This window comes from Martes martes, assembly GCF_963455335.1.
Source record: "Martes martes genome assembly, chromosome: 2".
Taxonomy (NCBI): Eukaryota; Metazoa; Chordata; class Mammalia; order Carnivora; family Mustelidae; genus Martes; species Martes martes.
In genome coordinates this window covers 60,105,561-60,128,680 of record NC_137889.1, presented here as the reverse complement: position 1 = coordinate 60,128,680, position 23,120 = coordinate 60,105,561, and positions in this window count along the sequence as shown.

Sequence of the window (23,120 nt, the reverse complement as noted above, 5' to 3'; positions counted from 1 at the left end):
GAATCTTAAAAAGAAAGAAAGAAAAAAAGAAACTACTAAACTCAACTGCACAGGATATGTAGTAGAAACAGTATATGAGAAGCAGTAAGGTAGGTGTTTTCTAGAATCTGACCAGTTGTACCCTGGCTGAAGAAAACCGTGGAGTGTATAGTGGTTAAGAACTTGGGATCTGTAGTCACACTTCCTGGGACATAATCCTGCCTTGGGCAGATTACCTCACCTCTCATAACCTCAGTGTCCTTACCTGTAAAATGGGAATAATCATACTACCTCCCTCAGAAGATTGTACCAATAATTCAATGACAGCATGAGAAAAGCCCTTAACACAGAGCTGGGCATGTATGAAATGTTTTACAAATGTTGGTTCCCAGAACAACATCTTGGTTAGTGTCAATATTTTTTTTCTGCTTTTTTCATCCTGCTTTCTAGAGAAACACTGTTAATTTTTCTAGTTCCCTGTGCCACTTGTTTTATCTTTAAAAATTTCTCTTGATGGAAAGCATTTAGAGCTACACCTTTGTATCGTTTTTCATTTAATTTTGTGGTGATATCCGTAAGATTTGATGTTCCTATTGCCTTATCCTCAACTAGTCTATAACTACAATTTTTATTTCCCTTTGGGGCTTCCTATTAAGGATAATTTATTTTTAATTATTTATTTGGGGCATGTTCCTGTGTTACAGAGAATGTTGCTTATATGAGTTCTGCTTTTTGGAGTTTATTGTGACTGTGACTTAATATATAATAATAGAAGTTAATATTTACAAAAACTTACTATTTAGAGATATTTTAAGACATTCTTTAAGTGCAGGTTTTATCTAATTCTCACAATAATCCTGTGATGTGGGTATGACTAGTATCCTAATTACACATAAGAGGACACGGATGCTTACAGAAGCTGAATCCTTTACCCAAGATTACACAGCTGTCAGTCAGACCTCAGGTCCAGGTTAAAAGCCAAATTAAACAACGGCCCAGGGCACCACATTATAAAGAGTGATATGTTAGTTTGCAGTCACAACATACCATACGTTGGGAGGCTTACACAAGAGAAATGCATTGTCTCACATTCACGAGGCTAGAAGTCTGAGATCAAGGTGTTCTCGTGTTGATTTCTTCTGTGAGATGTGACAGGTTGATCCATTCCCTGTCTCTGTCCTGCCTTCTGGTGACTTGTGGTCAATCTTTGGCATTCCTGAGCTTATAGACACATCCCCCTGATCTCTGCCTTCCTCTTCAAAGGGCGTTCTCCTTGTAGGCATGTCTGGGTTCAGATTTTCCCTTTTTTTATGGACACCAGTCATACTGGATTAGGACCCACCCTGATGACCTCATCTTAACTAATTACACTTGGCTATGAACTTCCTTCCAAATAAGGTCACATTTGGAGGTACTGGGGGTTAGGACTTCAGTATATGAATCTGGGGTGGAGGGGGATAATTCAAGCCATCACAGGTGACAAAAACCTATAAAAGTAAATGAAAAAATAGGTTTCCAAGTAATTTAGTTTTTCTTTTTTCTTTGTTTTTTTTCTTTCTAAGGTTTTATTTATTTATTTGTCAGAGAGAGAGAGCACAAGCAGGGGGAGTGGCAGGCAGAGGGAGAAGCAGGCAGGGACTCTATCCCAGGACCCTAGGATCATGACTTGAGCTGAAGGCAGACACCCAAACAACTGCGCCACCCAGGTGCCGCATAATTCAGGTTTCTAAGCGAGCTTCTCAAGTAACTCCTGTTGTAAACTGGAACTGCTCTGAAGGCATAGACAGGCTTTGAGAAGACACTGAAAACAAGATAAAATTCCACTCCAGTGCTGAGCTGTCAATTTCTCTTCTTTGTGACAAGCATAGGCAAGTCGTTGACAGTGACCATGCGCAGGGGCCACTTTCTCTGAGATTTCTTATGGGCTTGTGCCTGATATTGGCAGCAGCAGCAGCTAACAATTTTGAAACTAAATGCGGTATGGTGCTATTTATTAAAAAGAACTCATTTTTTCTATAAAAGAAATTTACATATTTCAGTAGTTCTCCCAAGGAACTATCAGGTTCTAATATCATGTTTAAAAATGAAGGCAATGTATACCCTAAGAAATGCACATCTGTGTTCCCCAAAAGGCATGCACTGAAAAGTCCATAACAATACAGCTGCCACCTGGAAACAACCTGAAACCTATCAGCAGAATAATGGACAAGCAATCCAATGGCTACTGCAGACCTAAACATGAGCACAAGAACCTCGACACAAAAGACTGTATACTGCACGATCCCACTCACCTAAGTATCAAAACAGAAACAGTTTTTGGGTGTTGGGTGGGGCAGTTTTCCTCAGAGATGATTGTGACTGGAAGGGGCTGTTCCAAGATACTGGTAATGTTCTGGTTTTTTATTTAGTTGCTGATTACATAGTGTGGTCAGTTTGTGAAGAATCATTGATCTACAACCTTATGAAATGTATTTTATCTCAATAAAAAGTTAAAAATAAATGAAATTATTAAATCTCTGTGCTTTTTTTTGTTTTTATAAAAGTGTGGGATCACATTTTTATTCTTGAATATTAAAACTTTAAAAAATAGTACATCGTTTCTCTCTACCCCCACAAGGCAAAAGCCAAACAAATATTTAGAAGGAAGAATCAAGCATTTAACATGGCTTTTCTAGAACAAACTGCATACCTGGATAACCAAATAGCAGAAGAGGGAAAGCATCTCTTTGTAAAAGCATTTTATCTAATAAATGAAAGAAAAAATGATGGAATTGAAAGATCACCATTTTGCAACCACTAATGAGTAGAGGGATCTAGGCACTGAGTACCAACAGCTGCTCAGACCACAAAGACAAACAGACAGGTACCTCCTGGTAGGAGCATACCACATCACGTAGTCTTACCAAAGGAGTTATGCCAGAGTCTCATTGAGTCTGGGGCTCAGCTGCCAATTTTCAAGAAGACAGAGGAACTGCACTATGAGTCCACAATAAATAGAATTGAGAGTGTGGAATGTTCTGCCAGGCAAAGGTCCTGGATTCCTTAATAGATAAGTTATGAGAAAAAAGAAGAGATGGAGAGCAAATCTATGGGGTGCAATTGACATGACATACTAACACTTGTTAAAAAGTAAGATTAAACTATAATTTCTAGGGGCGCCTGGGTGGCTCAGTGGGTTAAAGCCTCTGCCTTTGGCTCAGGTCATGATCCCGGGGTCCTGGGATCGAGCCCCACATCGGGCTCTCTGCTCAGCAGGGAGCCTGCTTCCTCCTCTCTCTGCCTGCCTCTCTGCCTACCTGTGACCTTTGTCTGTCAAATAAATAAATAAAATCTTTTAAAAAATTTTTTAAAAAAGAACAAAACTATAATATCTAAGAGTAGACATTTATGTCATCTCTACAAAACTCAGTGTAGTAGTTGCTTTTGGGGAAGAATGGATTGTGATTGAATCAGGCCACATGTCTTCACCTGGGTGGGAGCTACAAAAAGGCCTAATAAAAACTCTGGGCAACATATTTGTTTTGGAAGAGCTTTCTGTATTTGTGGAGTTTTTAAAAATAAGACTATTATAGTTTTAAAAGTCAATAGTGTTACACATCAAGTTGTTTACAGTTCCTTTATTGTTCTTTGAAAATAAGACCTCCTGACTGTTTGCCTAAATTTGTCCCCATTTTTAGGTAAGCTATTTACATATATGAAATGCACTTTTACTGTTTTCAAAAGAAATTTTTGAGTTACACTCGGGTATTTGAGAAATCTTCATGGACAGCATGCTGATTTTGTAGTTCAGCCGATTGTGATTGACCTAAAATATCTTCCAGGTGTTCAATGCCACTTAATTTAGCAGTATTTGGAATCTTCTTGTGTATTAATGTTTATCATCAATCACATTTAAAACTTGCAAATATGAAATTACTCAGGCTATACAGGAAGGTGGCACTAATTAACCAAACCAAACAAAAAAGACTTTGAAGGGTTCTTTTTATGGTAGTTTGTGCTTTACACTCCAGAGGAGCTGAAAGCATCCCATATCTCTCACCATTAGATTGCGAGAGGACCCCCTGAAGATGTCATAATTTGTTGGAAGTGCTGACTTGAAACATCTGATTACACATTCTCCATCCTGAATCCATCCCCTATTTTTAAAGTTATTTACTTTTTGTTGGTACATAATTCACATGCCACAAAATTCCCCCCTTTCAAGTGTACAATTCAGTAGCTGTTAGTGTATTCATGAAGTCGTGAAACTGTCATTACTAATTCCTGTACATTTTCCTCACCCCCAAAAGAAAGCCTGTGCTGGGTCTCAGTTGCTCCCCAGTTTTCCCTTCCCTCAGCTTCTGGAAAACAGTAATCTACCTTCTGTCTCTATGGATTTGCTTATTCTGAACATTTCAAAATGGAGTCATATACTACGAGACAATTTCTGTCTGCTTTCTTTCACTTCACATAATGTTTTCATGGCCCATCCATGTTATAGCATGTATCAATACTTCATTTCTTTTTATGGCTGAATAATTTTTCATTTTGTTTATCCATTTACCTACTGATGGACATTCAGTGGATGTTGTGAATACCTTCTACCTTCTGGATGTTGTGAATAAGGAAGCTATGAACAGGTGTGTACATGGATTTCTGTGGACATCTGTTTACAATTATCTTTGTAGGAATAGAATGCTTAGTCATGTAGAAACTCTATGTTTAACTTTTGGAGGAACTGTCGAACTGTTTCCGTAGTAGCTGCACCATCTTACGATCCTACCAGCAAAGCAGGAGGGTTCCAAAATCTCCACAACTTTGCCAACACTTGTCATTATCCACCTTTTGGGCTCTAGTTATCATAGTAGGAGTGAAGTGGTACCTCATGGTAGCTACTTCTAAAAATACATTTTGAAATCAGTAAGGAAACACTGGACTTGAACCACACATTAGACTGGATAGACCTAACAGACACCTAAAAAACATTCCATCCAATGGCAGCAGAATACACATTCTGGACATTCTCCAGCATAGATCATATGTTAGACCACAAAAAGATCTTCATAAGCTTAAGAAGACTAAAGTCAAATCAAGCTTCATTTCCAGTCAAGATGGTATGAAACTAAAAATCAATTACAAGAAGAAAACTGGAAAATTTAAAAGTACACGGAGATAAGACACCATGCTACTGAGCAACAAAAGGGTCAAAAAAGTGATAAAAAGATACCTTAAGATAAAGAAAAGTGGAAATGCAATATATCAAAACTTAACAGGATGCAGCAAAAGCAATTCTAACAGGGAATGTTATAGCAATAAACACCCGCATTAAAAAGAAAAAAAGGAAGTTCTCAAAATAACAACTAAAGTTTACATTGCAAAGAACTAGAAAAAAAAGAAACTTAGCCCAAAGTTAGAAAAAGGAAAAAAATAACAGATTTGAGTGAAAAATAAATGAAATAGAGACAAAAAGATAGTAGAAAAGATGAATGAAACTAAGAGCTGGTTTTTTGAAAAGATAAACAAAATATACAAACCTTTAGCTTGACTTAGCAAGAAAAAAAGAGAGAGGACTCAAATAAAATTAGAAATGAAAGAGCAGACATTACAACTGACAAAACAGAAATACAAAGGATCATAAAAGACTACTACAAACAATTATAAGCCAATGAACTGGACAACCTAGCAGGTGAAGAAACCTGCCAGAAAAAGAGATAAATACCTAGAAACATACAACCTACCAAGAATGAATCATGAAGAAATGAAAAATCGAAACAGGTCTATTACTAGTAAGGAGATTGAATCAGTAATCAAATGTGTCTCAATAAAGAGTATATAATAATTTTATAGTTCTTCATAAATGAAATTCACAAATAATTATATTCAGCAATGTAAGAGCTTAGAAAATAGAGCCATTAAACAAACTCTTAAATCAAGTGTTTAAACTCTTAGATTTTGATCTGTATTTCCAGCAATTAGGTAAAACTGAGACCTCTCAATGGGAAAAATGTTTTACATCAGGAGGAATAATGAGCATTAAAACCAGTCAAAATAAGAATAAATCTAAATATTACTGTCAGTCTGATTAGACAGCTCAATGCAAATGCCAAAAATATTTTCAAGGGGAAAACTGTGAAAGTAAAGTATGATTAGATAAGAAAAATGATGTAGAACTATAATTTCCTGAAATCATATTCTGCGGTATGTAATACTGATTTTTCTCGTTGTCTGTCTTTGTTGTTACAGTGTGAACTCCATGAGGGCAGGTCTTTTGGTCCTCCTGTTAGCTGAGGCAGTCTGAAAGTCTGGAATATCATAGAGCACATACCCTAGCCTGCATAAATGAGAAATATCACTGTGGAGGGGTTTCTGAGATACAATGTTAAAAGTGTATGCAATTACTTGTCACAGATTACATGATTCAAAACACCTATTTTTAACTCTGGTAATTAGATAAAAATAGGTGGGAGAATGCTTTTGAAAGAGAGTTAATCACCAAAGGACATAAAAATAGGATATGATTTTCAAAATGTTGAAGAAGTCAAAAATAAGACATCATATTTCATTTTTAATAAATGAAAACAGTGCTCCCACCCCAGCCTCTCATGTGTCTCTTCCTTTCCCTCATAGAAGGACTGCTTTGGACCTGCTTGTACATATGTTTGAAGGATAATTTGGCCTAATTTGTTTACAGGAATTACAAGGGTGACCTTTATTCAGCTGTCTCCTTTTTGATTCCCATAACTTCTGGATCTATCAAGGTCATGAGGGGAGGAGTCAAGATGGCGGAGAAGTAGCAGGCTGAGACGACATCGGGTAGCAGGAGATCAGCTAGATAGCTTATCTAACCATTGTGAACACCTATAAATCCAACGGGAAATCGAAGAGAAGAAGAGCAACAATCCCAGAAACAGAAAATCGATCACTTTCTGAAAGGTAGGACCTGCGGAGAAGTGAATCCAAAGCGACGGGAAGATAGACCCCGGGGGGAGGGGCCGGCACCAGGCAAGCGGCGGAGCGACGGAGCAAAAAACCGGGACTTTTAAAAGTCGGCTCCACTGGGAGACATCGCTCCAGAGGCTAAACTGGGGGGAAACCCAGGCGGGGTCAGCATAACCCCAGGACCCGCGGGGTCACAGAAGGACTGGGGGTGTCTGAGTGCCGCAGAGCTCGCAGGTATTAGAGCGGGGAAGCCGGCTATAGCGACAAAGCCGAGGAGTGAGCTCTAAGCCCGGGGTTACCTTGTGCCGGTCGCAGGCTGGGTGGGCTCGGAGCGCGGCCGGAGGCCACGGAGACAAAAGCGACCCGGCGCTTTTCTCCAGCTCCAACAATTGACTGCTTTCCTCGAGGCGCGACCGCAAGCCAGGGAGGCGGGGCTATTGGGCGCTTTGCTCTGAGAGCGCACTGAGGAGCGGAACCCCAAGCTCTCGGCTCCTCCGGGCCGAGAGATTGGGAGGCCGCCATCTTCATTCCCGTCCTCCGGAACTCTACGGAAAGCGCTCAGGAAACAAAAGCTCCCGAAAGCGAACCCGAGCGGATTACTTAGCCCGGCCCCTGGCAAGGGCGGTGCAATTCCGCCTGCGGCAAAGACACTTGAGAATCACTACAACAGGCCCGTCCCCCAGAAGATCAACAAGAAACCATCCAAAACCAACTTCAGTCACCAAGAACAGCGGAATTCCACAGCAGGAGAAAGCAAATCCTACCTGGACAAAATGACAAGGCGGAAAAACTCACCTCAAAAAAAAGAACAAGAGGCCGTACCGAAGGCTGGAGACCTAATCAATACAGACATAGGTAGCATGACAGATCTAGAGTTCAGAATGACAATTCTCAAGGTTCTAGCCGGGCTCGAAAAAGGCATAGAAGATATTAGAGAAACCCTCTCCGGAGAGATAAAAGCCCTTTCTGGAGAAATAAAAGAACTAAAATCTAACCAGGTTGAAATCAAAAAAGCTATTCATGAGGTGCAATCAAAAATGGAAGCTCTCACTGCCAGGATAAATGAGGCAGAAGAAAGAATTAGTGACATAGAAGACCAAATGACAGAGAATAAAGAAGCTGAGCAAAAGAGAGACAAACAACTACTGGAACACGAGGAGAGGATTCGAGACATAAGTGACACCATAAGACGACACAACATTAGAATAATTGGGATTCCAGAAGAAGAAGAAAGAGAGAGGGGAGCAGAAGGTATATTGGAGACAATTATTGGAGAGAATTTCCCTAATATGGCAAAGGGAACAAACATCAAAATCCAGGAGATGCTAAGAACGCCCCTCAAAATCAATAAAAATAGGTCCACACCTCGTCACCTGATAGTAAAATTTACAAGTCTTAGCGACAAAGAGAAAATCCTGAAAGCAGCCCGGGAAAAGAAGTCTGTAACATACAAGGGTAAAAACATTAGATTGGCAGCGGACCTATCCACAGAGACCTGGCAGGCCAGAAAGAACTGGCATGATATATTCAGAGCACTAAACGAGAAAAACATGCAGCCAAGAATACTATATCCGGCTAGGCTATCATTGAAAATAGAAGGAGAGATAAAGAGCTTCCAGGACAAACAAAAGCTGAAAGAATTTGCAAACACCAAACCAGCTCTACAGGAAATATTGAAAGGGGTCCTCTAAGCAAAGAGAGACCCTAAAAGTAGTAGATCAGAAAGAAACAGAAACAATATACAGTAACAATCATCTTACAGGCAATACAATGGCACTCAATTCATATCTCTCAATAGTTACCCTGAATGTTAATGGGCTAAATGCCCCAATCAAAAGACACAGGGTATCAGAATGGATAAAAAAACAAAACCCATCCATATGCTGCCTACAAGAAACTCATTTTAGACCCGAAGACACCTCCAGATTTAAAGTGAGGGGGTGGAAAACAATGTACCATACTAATGGACATCAGAAGAAAGCTGGGGTGGCAATCCTTATATCAGATCAATTAGATTTTAAGCCAAAGACTATAATAAGAGATGAGGAAGGACACTATATCATACTCAAAGGGTCTGTCCAACAAGAAGATCTAACAATCTTAAATATCTATGCCCCTAACATGGGAGCAGCCAACTATATAAACCAATTAATAACAAAATCAAAGAAATACATCGACAGTAATACAATAATAGCAGGGGACTTTAACACTCCCCTCACTGAAATGGACAGATCATCTAAGCAAAAGATCAACAAGGAAATAAAGGCCTTAAATGACACACTGGACCAGATGGACATCACAGATATATTCAGAACATTCCATCCCAAAGCAACAGAATATACATTCTTCTCTAGTGCACATGGAACATTCTCCAGAATAGACCACATCCTGGGTCATAAATCAGGTCTCAATCAGTACCAAAAGATCGAGATCATTCCCTGCATATTTTCAGACCACAATGCTCTGAAGCTCGAACTCAATCACAAGAGGAAATTTGGAAAGAACGCAAATACATGGAGACTAAACAGCATCCTTCTAAAAAATGAATGGGTCAACCAGGAAATTAAAGAAGAATTGAAAAAATTCATGGAAACAAATGATAATGAAAACACAACAGTTCAAAATCTGTGGGACACAACAAAGGCAGTCCTGAGAGGAAAATATATAGCAGTGCAAGCCTTTCTCAAGAAACAAGAAAGGTCTCAAATACACAACCTAACCCTACACCTAAAGGAGCTGGAGAGAGAACAACAAAGAAAGCCCAAACCCAGCAGGAGAAGAGAAATCATAAAGATCAGAGCAGAAATCAATGAAATAGAAACTAAAAAAACAATAGAACAAATCAACAAAACTAGGAGCTGGTTCTTTGAAAGAATTAATAAGATTGATAAGCCCCTGGCCAGACTTATCAAAAAGAAAAGAGAAAGGACGCAAATAAATAAAATCATGAATGAAAGAGGAGAGATCACAACCAACACCAAAGAAATACAAACAATTATAAGAACATACTACGAGCAACTCTATGGCAACAAATTTGACAACCTGGAAGAAATGGATACATTTCTAGAGATGTATAAACTACCACAACTGAACCAGGAAGAAATAGATAACCTGAACAGACCCATAACCAGTAAGGAGATTGAAACAGTCATCAAAAATCTCCAAACAAACAAAAGTCCAGGACCAGACGGCTTCCCAGGGGAATTCTACCAAACATTTAAAGAAGAATTAATTCCTATTCTCCTGAAACTGTTCCAAAAAATAGAAATGGAAGGAAAACTTCCAAACTCATTCTATGAGGCCAGCATCACCTTGATCCCAAAACCAGACAAGGATCCCACCAAAAAAGAGAATTACAGACCAATATCCTTGATGAACACAGATGCGAAAATTCTCACCAAAATACTGGCCAATAGGATCCAACAGTACATTAAAAGGATTATTCACCACGACCAAGTGGGATTTATTCCAGGGCTGCAAGGTTGGTTCAACATCCGCAAATCCATCAATGTGATACAATACATTAATAAAAGAAAGAGTAAGAACCATATGATACTCTCAATAGATGCTGAAAAAGCGTTTGACAAAGTGCAGCATCCCTTCCTGATTAAAACTCTTCAAAGTGTAGGGATAGAAGGCACATACCTCAACATTATCAAAGCCATCTATGAAAAACCCACCGCAAATATCATTCTCAATGGAGAAAAACTGAAAGCTTTTCCGCTAAGGTCAGGAACACGGCAGGGATGTCCGTTATCACCACTGCTGTTCAATATAGTACTAGAAGTCCTAGCCTCAGCAATCAGACAACAAAAAGAAATTAAAGGCATCCAAATCGGCAAAGAAGAAGTCAAACTATCACTCTTTGCAGATGATATGATACTATATGTGGAAAACCCAAAAGGCTCCACTCCAAAACTGCTAGAACTTATACAGGAATTCAGTAAAGTGTCAGGATATAAAGTCAATGCACAGAAATCAGTCGCATTTCTTTACACTAACAACAAGACAGAAGAAAGAGAAATTGAGGAGTCAGTCCCATTTACCATCGTACCCAAAACCATAAGATACCTAGGAATAAATCTAACCAAAGAGGCAAAGAATCTATACTCAGAAAACTATAAAGTACTCATGAAAGAAATTGAGGAAGACACAAAGAAATGGAAAAATATTCCATGCTCATGGATTGGAAGAACAAATATTGTGAAAATGTCTATTTTACCTAAAGCAATCTACACATTTAATGCAATCCCTATCAAAATCCCATCTATTTTTTTTAAAGAAATAGAACAAATAATCCTAAAATTTATATGGAACCAGAAAAGACCTCGAATAGCCAAAGGAATATTGAAAAAGAAAGCCAAAGTCGGTGGTATCACAATTCCAGACTTCAAGCTCTATTACAAAGCTGTCATCATCAAGACAGTATGGTACTGGCACAAAAACAGACATATAGACCAATGGAACAGAATAGAGAGCCCAGAAATAGACCCTCAACTCTATGGTCAACTAATCTTCGACAAAGCAGGAAAGAATATCCAATGGAAAAAAGACAGCCTCTTCAACAAATGGTGCTGGGAAAATTGGACAGCCACATGCAGAAAAATGAAATTGGACTATTTCCTTACACCACACACGAAAATAGACTCAAAGTGGATGAAGGACCTCAATGTGCGAAAGGAATCTATCAAAATCCTTGAGGAGAATGCAGGCAGCAACCTCTTTGACCTCCACCGCAGCAACTTCTTCCTAGGAACATCGCCAAACGCGACAGAAGCAAGGGCAAAAATGAACTATTGGGATTTCATCAAGATCAAAAGCTTTTGCACAGCAAAGGAAACAGTTAACAAAACCAAAAGACAACTGACAGAATGGGAGAAGATATTTGCAAACGACATATCAGATAAAGGGCTCGTATCCAAAATCTATAAAGAGCTTATCAAACTCAATACCCAAAGAACAAATAATCCAGTCAAGAAATGGGCAGAGGACATGAACAGACATTTCTGCAAGGAAGACATCCAGATGGCCAACAGACACATGAAAAAATGCTCCACATCACTCGGCATCAGGGAAATACAAATCAAAACCACAATGAGATACCACCTCACACCAGTCAGAATGGCTAAAATTAACAAGTCAAGAAATGACAGATGCTGGCGAGGATGCGGAGAGAGGGGAACCCTCCTACACTGTTGGTGGGAATGCAAGCTGGTGCAACCACTCTGGAAAACAGTGTGGAGGTTCCTCAAAAAACTGAAAATAGAGCTACCCTACGACCCAGCAATTGCACTCCTGGGTATATATCCTAAAGATACAAACGTGGTGCTCCGAAGGGGCACGTGCACCCGAATGTTTATAGCAGCAATGTCCACAATAGCCAAACTGTGGAAAGCGCCTAGATGTCCATCAACAGATGAATGGATAAAGAAGATGTGGTATATATACACAATGGAATACTATGCAGCCATCAAAAGACATGAAATCTTGCCATTTGCGACGACGTGGATGGAACTAGAGGGTATCATGCTTAGCGAAATAAGTCAATCGGAGAAATATAACTATCATATGATCTCTTTGATATGAGGAAGTGGAGATGCAAGGTGGGGGGGTTTGGGGGGAGGTAGGAAAAGAAAAAATGAAAAGATGGGATTGGGAGGGAGACAAACCATAAAAGACTCAATCTCAAGAAACAGACTGAGGGTTGCGGGGGGGAAGGGGGATGGGAGAGGGTGGTGGGGAAATGGACATTGGGGAGGGTATGTGCTATGATGAGTGCTGTGAAATGTGTAAACCAGACGATTCACAGACCTGTACCCCTGGGGATAAAAATACATTATATGTTTATTAAAATAAAAAAAAAAAGAAAAAAAAAAAGAAAAAAGAAAAAAAAATAAATGAAAACAGTAAGAGAACATATTTTAAAAATCATGGAACATGATGACGGATACAAGTTAAAATATAACTGTTAAATAATAATTAAAGAAATTGAAGTATCTTATTAAAAATATAATCAAGTAGACAAGGGAGGAAAAGCTAATATTAAAAGGAATAAAAAGGGGTGTCTGTGTCGCTCCATTGGTTAATTGTGTGCCTCAGCTCAGGTCATGATTTCAGGTTCCACCTCTCCGGCTCCCTGCTCCATGGACAGCCTGCTTCTCCCTCTCAACTGTTTGTGCTCTCTCTTGCACGTGCTCTCTCTCTCTCAAATAAATATATAAAATCTTAAGAAAAAAAGGAGTAAAAAATATATATAATGCACAAGGTCAAATATCTGTGTTTGTGTGTGTGTGTGAGAGAGAGAGATAGAGACTTTGGCCTCTATAAGCAGAAAATGCACCTCTTTTCCAGTATTACTGTAGTATATACAAAAACAGATTGTAATTTAGGCCACAAAATATTTTTTATTAACATATAATGTATTATTTGTTTTAGGGATATTTTTTCATTTTTTATTAATATATAATGTAATATTTGCTTCAGATGTAACAAAAATATTTTAATAAATTTTCAAAAATAGAAATTGTATAACCAACCACTTCTTAAAACAATGCAATAGAAATTAGACCTTAAAAATCAAATGTTAGGGGGGAGGAGTCAAGATGGCGGAGAAGTAGCAGGCTGAGACGACATCGGGTAGCAGGAGATCAGCTAGATAGCTTATCTAACCATTGTGAACACCTATAAATCCAACGGGAAATCGAAGAGAAGAAGAGCAACAATCCCAGAAACAGAAAATCGATCACTTTCTGAAAGGTAGGACCTGCGGAGAAGTGAATCCAAAGCGACGGGAAGATAGACCCCGGGGGGAGGGGCCGGCACCAGGCAAGCGGCGGAGCGACGGAGCAAAAAACCGGGACTTTTAAAAGTCGGCTCCACTGGGAGACATCGCTCCAGAGGCTAAACTGGGGGGAAACCCAGGTGGGGTCAGCATAACCCCAGGACCCGCGGGGTCACAGAAGGACTGGGGGTGTCTGAGTGCCGCAGAGCTCGCAGGTATTAGAGCGGGGAAGCCGGCTATAGCGACAAAGCCGAGGAGTGAGCTCTAAGCCCGGGGTTACCTTGTGCCGGTCGCAGGCTGGGTGGGCTCGGAGCGCGGCCGGAGGCCACGGAGACAAAAGCGACCCGGCGCTTTTCTCCAGCTCCAACAATTGACTGCTTTCCTCGAGGCGCGACCGCAAGCCAGGGAGGCGGGGCTATTGGGCGCTTTGCTCTGAGAGCGCACTGAGGAGCGGAACCCCAAGCTCTCGGCTCCTCCGGGCCGAGAGATTGGGAGGCCGCCATCTTCATTCCCGTCCTCCGGAACTCTACGGAAAGCGCTCAGGGAACAAAAGCTCCCGAAAGCGAACCCGAGCGGATTACTTAGCCCGGCCCCTGGCAAGGGCGGTGCAATTCCGCCTGCGGCAAAGACACTTGAGAATCACTACAACAGGCCCCTCCCCCAGAAGATCAACAAGAAACCATCCAAAACCAACTTCAGTCACCAAGAACAGCGGAATTCCACAGCAGGAGAAAGCAAATCCTACCTGGACAAAATGACAAGGCGGAAAAACTCACCTCAAAAAAAAGAACAAGAGGCCGTACCGAAGGCTGGAGACCTAATCAATACAGACATAGGTAGCATGACAGATCTAGAGTTCAGAATGACAATTCTCAAGGTTCTAGCCGGGCTCGAAAAAGGCATAGAAGATATTAGAGAAACCCTCTCCGGAGAGATAAAAGCCCTTTCTGGAGAAATAAAAGAACTAAAATCTAACCAGGTTGAAATCAAAAAAGCTATTCATGAGGTGCAATCAAAAATGGAAGCTCTCACTGCCAGGATAAATGAGGCAGAAGAAAGAATTAGTGACATAGAAGACCAAATGACAGAGAATAAAGAAGCTGAGCAAAAGAGAGACAAACAACTACTGGAACACGAGGAGAGGATTCGAGACATAAGTGACACCATAAGACGACACAACATTAGAATAATTGGGATTCCAGAAGAAGAAGAAAGAGAGAGGGGAGCAGAAGGTATATTGGAGACAATTATTGGAGAGAATTTCCCTAATATGGCAAAGGGAACAAACATCAAAATCCAGGAGATGCTAAGAACGCCCCTCAAAATCAATAAAAATAGGTCCACACCTCGTCACCTGATAGTAAAATTTACAAGTCTTAGCGACAAAGAGAAAATCCTGAAAGCAGCCCGGGAAAAGAAGTCTGTAACATACAAGGGTAAAAACATTAGATTGGCAGCGGACCTATCCACAGAGACCTGGCAGGCCAGAAAGAACTGGCATGATATATTCAGAGCACTAAACGAGAAAAACATGCAGCCAAGAATACTATATCCGGCTAGGCTATCATTGAAAATAGAAGGAGAGATAAAGAGCTTCCAGGACAAACAAAAGCTGAAAGAATTTGCAAACACCAAACCAGCTCTACAGGAAATATTGAAAGGGGTCCTCTAAGCAAAGAGAGACCCTAAAAGTAGTAGATCAGAAAGAAACAGAAACAATATACAGTAACAATCATCTTACAGGCAATACAATGGCACTCAATTCATATCTCTCAATAGTTACCCTGAATGTTAATGGGCTAAATGCCCCAATCAAAAGACACAGGGTATCAGAATGGATAAAAAAACAAAACCCATCCATATGCTGCCTACAAGAAACTCATTTTAGACCCGAAGACACCTCCAGATTTAAAGTGAGGGGGTGGAAAACAATGTACCATGCTAATGGACATCAGAAGAAAGCTGGGGTGGCAATCCTTATATCAGATCAATTAGATTTTAAGCCAAAGACTATAATAAGAGATGAGGAAGGACACTATATCATACTCAAAGGGTCTGTCCAACAAGAAGATCTAACAATCTTAAATATCTATGCCCCTAACATGGGAGCAGCCAACTATATAAACCAATTAATAACAAAATCAAAGAAATACATCGACAGTAATACAATAATAGCAGGGGACTTTAACACTCCCCTCACTGAAATGGACAGATCATCTAAGCAAAAGATCAACAAGGAAATAAAGGCCTTAAATGACACACTGGACCAAATGGACATCACAGATATATTCAGAACATTCCATCCCAAAGCAACAGAATATACATTCTTCTCTAGTGCACATGGAACATTCTCCAGAATAGACCACATCCTGGGTCATAAATCAGGTCTCAATCAGTACCAAAAGATCGAGATCATTCCCTGCATATTTTCAGACCACAATGCTCTGAAGCTCGAACTCAATCACAAGAGGAAATTTGGAAAGAACGCAAATACATGGAGACTAAACAGCATCCTTCTAAAAAATGAATGGGTCAACCAGGAAATTAAAGAAGAATTGAAAAAATTCATGGAAACAAATGATAATGAAAACACAACAGTTCAAAATCTGTGGGACACAACAAAGGCAGTCCTGAGAGGAAAATATATAGCAGTGCAAGCCTTTCTCAAGAAACAAGAAAGGTCTCAAATACACAACCTAACCCTACACCTAAAGGAGCTGGAGAGAGAACAACAAAGAAAGCCCAAACCCAGCAGGAGAAGAGAAATCATAAAGATCAGAGCAGAAATCAATGAAATAGAAACTAAAAAAACAATAGAACAAATCAACAAAACTAGGAGCTGGTTCTTTGAAAGAATTAATAAGATTGATAAGCCCCTGGCCAGACTTATCAAAAAGAAAAGAGAAAGGACGCAAATAAATAAAATCATGAATGAAAGAGGAGAGATCACAACCAACACCAAAGAAATACAAACAATTATAAGAACATACTACGAGCAACTCTATGGCAACAAATTTGACAACCTGGAAGAAATGGATACATTTCTAGAGATGTATAAACTACCACAACTGAACCAGGAAGAAATAGATAACCTGAACAGACCCATAACCAGTAAGGAGATTGAAACAGTCATCAAAAATCTCCAAACAAACAAAAGTCCAGGACCAGACGGCTTCCCAGGGGAATTCTACCAAACATTTAAAGAAGAATTAATTCCTATTCTCCTGAAACTGTTCCAAAAAATAGAAATGGAAGGAAAACTTCCAAACTCATTCTATGAGGCCAGCATCACCTTGATCCCAAAACCAGACAAGGATCCCACCAAAAAAGAGAATTACAGACCAATATCCTTGATGAACACAGATGCGAAAATTCTCACCAAAATACTGGCCAATAGGATCCAACAGTACATTAAAAGGATTATTCACCACGACCAAGTGGGATTTATTCCAGGGCTGCAAGGTTGGTTCAACATCCGCAAATCCATCAATGTGATACAATACATTAATAAAAGAAAGAGTAAGAACCATATGATACTCTCAATAGATGCTGAAAAAGCGTTTGACAAAGTGCAGCATCCCTTCCTGATTAAAACTCTTCAAAGTGTAGGGATAGAAGGCACATACCTCAACATTATCAAAGCCATCTATGAAAAACCCACCGCAAATGTCATTCTCAATGGAGAAAAACTGAAAGCTTTTCCGCTAAGGTCAGGAACACGGCAGGGATGTCCGTTATCACCACTGCTGTTCAATATAGTACTAGAAGTCCTAGCCTCAGCAATCAGACAACAAAAAGAAATTAAAGGCATCCAAATCGGCAAAGAAGAAGTCAAACTATCACTCTTTGCAGATGATATGATACTATATGTGGAAAACCCAAAAGGCTCCACTCCAAAACTGCTAGAACTTATACAGGAATTCAGTAAAGTGTCAGGATATAAAGTCAATGCACAGAAATCAGTCGCATTTCTTTACACTAACAACAAGACAGAAGAAAGAGAAATTGAGGAGTCAGTCCCATTTACCATCGTACCCAAAACCATAAGATACCTAGGAATAAATCTAACCAAAGAGGCAAAGAATCTATACTCAGAAAACTATAAAGTCCTCATGAAAGAAATTGAGGAAGACACAAAGAAATGGAAAAATATTCCATGCTCATGGATTGGAAGAACAAATATTGTGAAAATGTCTATTTTACCTAAAGCAATCTACACATTTAATGCAATCCCTATCAAAATCCCATCTATTTTTTTTAAAGAAATAGAACAAATAATCCTAAAATTTATATGGAACCAGAAAAGACCTCGAATAGCCAAAGGAATATTGAAAAAGAAAGCCAAAGTCGGTGGTATCACAATTCCAGACTTCAAGCTCTATTACAAAGCTGTCATCATCAAGACAGTATGGTACTGGCACAAAAACAGACATATAGACCAATGGAACAGAATAGAGAGCCCAGAAATAGACCCTCAACTCTATGGTCAACTAATCTTCGACAAAGCAGGAAAGAATATCCAATGGAAAAAAGACAGCCTCTTCAACAAATGGTGCTGGGAAAATTGGACAGCCACATGCAGAAAAATGAAATTGGACTATTTCCTTACACCACACACGAAAATAGACTCAAAGTGGATGAAGGACCTCAATGTGCGAAAGGAATCTATCAAAATCCTTGAGGAGAATGCAGGCAGCAACCTCTTTGACCTCCACCGCAGCAACTTCTTCCTAGGAACATCGCCAAACGCGACAGAAGCAAGGGCAAAAATGAACTATTGGGATTTCATCAAGATCAAAAGCTTTTGCACAGCAAAGGAAACAGTTAACAAAACCAAAAGACAACTGACAGAATGGGAGAAGATATTTGCAAACGACATATCAGATAAAGGGCTCGTATCCAGAATCTATAAAGAGCTTATCAAACTCAATACCCAAAGAACAAATAATCCAGTCAAGAAATGGGCAGAGGACATGAACAGACATTTCTGCAAGGAAGACATCCAGATGGCCAACAGACACATGAAAAAATGCTCCACATCACTCGGCATCAGGGAAATACAAATCAAAACCACAATGAGATACCACCTCACACCAGTCAGAATGGCTAAAATTAACAAGTCAAGAAATGACAGATGCTGGCGAGGATGCGGAGAGAGGGGAACCCTCCTACACTGTTGGTGGGAATGCAAGCTGGTGCAACCACTCTGGAAAACAGTGTGGAGGTTCCTCAAAAAACTGAAAATAGAGCTACCCTACGACCCAGCAATTGCACTCCTGGGTATATATCCTAAAGATACAAACGTGGTGCTCCGAAGGGGCACGTGCACCCGAATGTTTATAGCAGCAATGTCCACAATAGCCAAACTGTGGAAAGCGCCTAGATGTCCATCAACAGATGAATGGATAAAGAAGATGTGGTATATATACACAATGGAATACTATGCAGCCATCAAAAGACATGAAATCTTGCCATTTGCGACGACGTGGATGGAACTAGAGGGTATCATGCTTAGCGAAATAAGTCAATCGGAGAAATATAACTATCATATGATCTCTTTGATATGAGGAAGTGGAGATGCAAGGTGGGGGGGTTTGGGGGGAGGTAGGAAAAGAAAAAATGAAAAGATGGGATTGGGAGGGAGACAAACCATAAAAGACTCAATCTCAAGAAACAGACTGAGGGTTGCGGGGGGGAAGGGGGATGGGAGAGGGTGGTGGGGAAATGGACATTGGGGAGGGTATGTGCTATGATGAGTGCTGTGAAATGTGTAAACCAGACGATTCACAGACCTGTACCCCTGGGGATAAAAATACATTATATGTTTATTAAAAAAAAAAAAAAAAAAAAAAAAAAAAAAAAATCAAATGTTAGGGGGTGCCTGGGTGGCTCATTCAGCTAAGCAGCTGCCTTTGGCTCAGGTCATGATCCCAGAGTCCTGGGATCTAACCCCACACAGACTCCTTGCTCAGTGGGGACCCTGCTTCTCCCCTCCTTGCCATTCTCCCTTCTTGTGCTTGCTCTCTGTCTGTCTCTCTCTCCCTTGCTCTCTGTGTCAAATAAATAAATAAAATCTTAAAAAAAAAATCAAATGTTAACTTCAGTAATACAAACACCTAGAAACCACAAAAGCTGTCCTCCCGAGCAGCAGCCCACCTGGGCAGGAGAGCAGAAGAGGCAGGACGAGCTGCCGGGCAGGCTGGGGAATGTGGGTCAATCTGTTTGGGACCATCTGCTCTAAGTCAGCTGAAAAGACAGAAGTAAACCCTAAATCCTTGCAATTCAAAGTTCCCTCATGGTCTAGCAGAATTAAACACACCTGGAGCATGTTAGAAATGCAATCTCCAGTCTCACCGAAACTCAATGAATCCAAGCATGTATTTCTGTAGGATGTGTCAGGTCCTTGTCTGCACATCACAACCTGTGAAATACTGGTCTAAATAACCATGTAGAAAGCACATGTTCTTCACTGTGAGGCACAGGGCTCTCTGTTCACCTCAACTACAATCATCAAACTTGCTACGAGACTAGATCAAGACCATCCAAGCCACTAGAAAGAAATGATATCGTATGATGTGATAGAGGTGCTAATTATCATTACCATTACCATGGCAATCATGTTACAATCACATAAATGTATCAAATTATGTTGTGTTGTACGCCTTAAGTTTATAAAGTGTTATATATCAAATATAGTTCAACTAAAAATTCACTAAAAATGGGGAAAGAAGACTTGTTTCACTAAGGATAAGCAATTCATGAGAATGGGTTCTAAGTTAACATATTGAAATGAAAGTGGGCACTCAACAAATCACATCTCCATCCTTCCTAATATAGTCTTCATTAAAATGAGAAATTATGAGGGAAAAGGAGAAATGGTGATGAGCTTTGTCTTCGTCTGTTCACCCTGTTGTAATAAAAACACCATAGACTGGGTGGCTTATCAACAGCAGAAACTTATTTTTAACAGTTCTGAGGTCTGAGAGGTCCAAGATCAAAGCACTGGCATATTCCATACGTGGTGATCCCGCACCCTCGTTCATGGACAACTGTTTTTTTCACTGTGTCCTTGCATGGCAGAAGGGCAAGGAAGTCCTCGGGGGCTTCTTTTATGATGGCACTAATCCCATTTATGAAGCCTCTGCCTGCAGGACCTTATCATCTCCCAAAGACTCCACCTCCTAATATCATCACCTTGAGCATTAGGTTTCAACAAAATTTAGGGGGAACACAAACATACAGTCTATGGCAGTTTCTATGTATATAAACTATTATTTAAAAAGAAAACATGAAGGAAAATCAGAAGACAAATTAGTAACACAAAGTACAAGACAAATTTGACCCCAAAATAGGAGAACATTTTTTTAAAGCATCCATGAATTGAGAATTAAAGAAACATAGCTTCTTTGAAATAAGAGAAGGAGAGAGAGAGAGAGATGACAAACCTACAAAAGGCAATAAAAAAGTGAGCTGGCAGAGTTCAGGAAGAAAATGGATAAGAAAATCAAAATAACTCGTGTAAATTAAAACCACATTTTAAGAAGTGATATTAGAATAAGAATGTGAAGTTCAAACAACAGTAAGATTGAAAAGATTAGATCCTCTAAACTAAAATTTACCTAAATCTCAATACTGAAGGGGAGCATGATGTCCTAGGAAAAAATGCAAGCAGAGCAAGACAGACCTGATCTATATCCTAGTCTTGTTTCTGGACCTCAAGGGTAAAGGAAGAATCTGCTAAAAATCCAGTGTAAAGGACAAGTCATGTTGAATAATTGGAAATATCAAATTGGCCTCAGACAAAGTCACAGAAGACACTTCAGAAACTAAAACATTAGGAGGCTCCTGGGTGGCTCAGTCGGTTGAGGGACTGACTCTTCCTTTCCACTCAGGTCCTAGGATCCAACCCTGTATTGGGTTCTGGGCTCAGTATGGAGTCTGCTTGGGACTCTCTCTCCCTCTCCCTCTGCCCCTCCCTCTGCCTCCACGCTCTCTCTCATTCTCAAATAAATAAATAATCTTTAAAAAACTGAAACATTAGGAAAGGGAGAAACTATGACTCAAGAATTTTATACTGAGCTAAGTTGTCCTTCAACAGACTAGACTTATTCAGGCGTGCAGAATTTAAGGAATAGCGCACACATCAATTCTTTTAAGAGAAAATCTAAACAAACCAATGAGTGAATCAGAATTATAAATCCAGATATGTGAAGACTATGGGAAGAAAGGATGGTTATGTGAATCTAATACATTCAACACGTAATGAAAGCGAAACTTCTGTGGTAATTACAATCAGCAGGCAGAATCATGAATGTTGTCTACCTTGACAACATGGAAACAGATCATATGTTCAGATACCATGAAGAGGAATTAGAAGGGGCAGATTCAACAGGGCACCTCCTCTACTTGCCTATTTTAAAGCATTGCCCTCCACCAGTTCCTATGTGTCCCATGTCATGTTTTATCTTCTTCATGACACTGAAGGTACACTTGATGTGTTTATTTATTACCTGACTCCCCCCACTACATGGAAAGTTCCAGGATCCAGAAGACCTTATTTGCCATTTTCATTACTGTTTCCTCAGAGCTCAGAGCAGAACATCTCATAGTAGGTGCTCATTAAAGACTGTGGAGTGAACTGATAAACACAATCCAAATATAGGTAATGGACATGAACATGCAATTCTTTAAGAGAAACCCAAATGGCTTTAGAAAATGAAAAGTGATTCAATCAAACTCATAACTAAAGAAGAGCAGACTTTAAACTTGGTATACCTTTCTTCACTTGTCATTGGCAAAAATGAAGAACTCTGAAAAGTTCGAGAGGTGTAACACTGCCCAGAATATGGGGGATGCCCATTCACATGAGCTCTTCATGGTAGCATGGTTATTCTCTCTCCTGACAGCAATTAAAACATACACATTTTTGATTCAGCAAGTTCATTTCTAGAACTATTTTATATAGAACCTTACACAGTTCTATATTTTGTATAGAACATTTACAAATGCAAACCCCCTCATGTACAAGGATGTTTATTGCTGCATTACTGGAGATAATAAAAGACCAGAAACAAAATTAATATTATAAATATAAAATTAAAGTCATAATGTTGAAAAGGGTGTCAGAAAAATTTTCTCAATTAGTGTTAATGAAAAAATAAATTGATAAACTATTTAGAAAACAAGAGCTATTAAGTTGTACCTATTTTTCAATTCAGCAATTCCACTTCAAAAAATTTATTTGATAAAATATTTGCATAAAAATATGTATAAGGATGTTCATTATAGCAGTGTAATGGAGAAAAAAATGGAAGCAAATGAAATCTTATTCATTTTGTTCATAGTGTTTTTGCATAGCAGGTTTTAATTTTAATGTAATCAACTCTATTAATCTTTTCTCTTATAATTTGCTTTTAATGCCTTGATTAAGAAATCCTTCCAT